The 1,907-nt window shown below is 37.1% G+C and overlaps 1 protein-coding gene and 1 long non-coding RNA gene across 2 annotated transcripts in view; one reads left to right on the top strand and one right to left on the bottom strand.

Annotated features, from left to right (window-relative positions):
* LOC103131754 (aspartyl/asparaginyl beta-hydroxylase) overlaps positions 1-1,907 on the bottom strand; it is a 42,670-nt gene that overhangs the window by 2,336 nt on the left and 38,427 nt on the right. The gene's annotated exons all lie outside the window — the stretch shown is intronic.
* On the top strand, positions 169-862 carry LOC103131750 (uncharacterized). The gene is made up of 2 exons (XR_475430.2): positions 169-519; positions 640-862. It is a non-coding gene; the product is annotated as an uncharacterized LOC103131750 (long non-coding RNA).

Here is a 1,907-nt window from a genome sequence, read left to right as displayed (position 1 = left end):
GTTTATTACACTCCCTGTGGCAAGCAGTTTTCTGCATTGAAGGCCATATTGTCTTTGAGAGGGTCCAGCAAACATTCCAGACAGGACAGCGTTCTCCATCTTCTTCATCTTCAGCCTCCAATATCAACATGAGGCAGCCAAGACTTTGATTCATTCAACGGTAAAACCATTCTTATATTTTTTTTTTTACAATGACATGGTTTTAAAGCAAGTTATGATTAACATTTGTCAAAGGTGGTGATGTTTTCTCTTTACGTAATTAAAAACAGCTTTATTTATATATTATACCAGCTGTATTCAAAATGCCACACTATTTATATTCTCAGGAATTTTCCCATTTTTGATTTTGTTTTTTAGTCGCTTCATTGGGATTAACCCAGAAAGGGGCACAAAAGCCGGTCATGGAAAAATGGTATCCAGAAAGACAGGAAAGACCATTCAAAAGAAAAAGTGACAGTCAATGTTCAGGTTTCCACGCTCATCAAAAACTTGATGGACTTTGAGTGGCAACTCATTCAGGTTAGTTGTTGTCCTTTTCTATTCTTTGAAATCTTTCTGTTTTCATATTATTTAGGATCTAAATTATATTGTCTCTTCTTTTTCCATGTTGGACGGTGCCTTCATCTGCATCTAATAAAGTAAGTGCCACTTGGACTCTTGAAAACCATTAATGGTTCACATTTTAAAACCCTGTTAATACTAGAATTCCACATTATTTCAGCCATGTTGAATTTTAGATTTTGGAAGTAATTTTTCTTTGATTTGTTTAGTGATACCCAAAGCATGGGCATTTCTTTAAGAACTGTGTTTTTATGTTCATAAGATTGTAGAAATTAATGAGTTAAACCCAGTTTATGTCGCTGTAAAATTAAAGTCTTAAATTTTTATTCCAGTGTTAGTGAAACTATATATGGACTTTGAAGGCCTATTTTTTTTACCAGTTCTCTGAGGAATGGTTTTGTTATTTGTTTTGAATGTTTCAATATACTGGAAATATATGTGGTTTGAGGCATAGTGGTGCCTTTAAATAAAAATTATGTTCTGAAGGTTGCTTATCACATCCTCTTCTGTGTTATGTGAAGTTCTGATTATGCAGATTTTGCATTTTAGAACCGCACCAATTGTAGCACTTCTAAGAAGCCTACACTGGATTGGGTATTAATGTCCTATCATAAAACTAAGACTGTACTTTAAAAAGTAGCATTACAGTTTTCTTTGCAGTAGCTTACTCATAAAGTGAATGCAGTAGTAAAACTAAATTTACAGTAAAAATACTGGAACGCTACTATTTGAAGGTATATTAACTTTCACCACTGTATTTTACGGTGGCCAACAGGTGCAAAGACGCAAAAAACACATGCAACAAAAAAGATGCAAACAAAAAATGCTGAAAACAGAAGTGATCCAGACCACTAGAGGGAGTCGAACAAAGAACAGCTGTGTCCGAAGTCAGGTTTTGCATCATTGGGTCTTCGAGGACCGGAAGAGAGAAGCTGTAGCTTTCAGCTAGCTGCTTAGCCTCTACCGTGGCGTTATGTTGCTTAGCAGCCGTGACAACGTGAATCATATAGCGGCGAAGGAAAAAAAAACGGACTGGAAGTATGTTGTTTTTTTTTTTTTTTTCTCCTGAATCCCTTTTCAAATACTCTCCAAATCTCAGGTTGCTAAACGCTGAGGTGGAGGCTAGGCAGCTAGCCGAAGGCTACAGCTTCTCTCTGCAATGCTCTCTGCCTTCGCAGGACCCCTCTTCCGTAGACCGGGTCGTTTCTCAAGCCCATGGCAGAATAAGCTTGAAAGGATGCAGACCCTGAACTCGGACACAAAGCTCTAGTGGTCTGGAACACTTATTGTTATGTATATTTTGAATGTCTTTTTTGTTTGCGCCTTTGTTCTACTTGTTTTTCTCG

The sequence above is a fragment of the Poecilia formosa genome, unplaced genomic scaffold, assembly GCF_000485575.1.
Source record: "Poecilia formosa unplaced genomic scaffold, Poecilia_formosa-5.1.2 Scaffold829, whole genome shotgun sequence".
Lineage (NCBI taxonomy): Eukaryota > Metazoa > Chordata > Actinopteri > Cyprinodontiformes > Poeciliidae > Poecilia > Poecilia formosa.
This window is presented reverse-complemented; position numbering and strand designations above follow the sequence as displayed.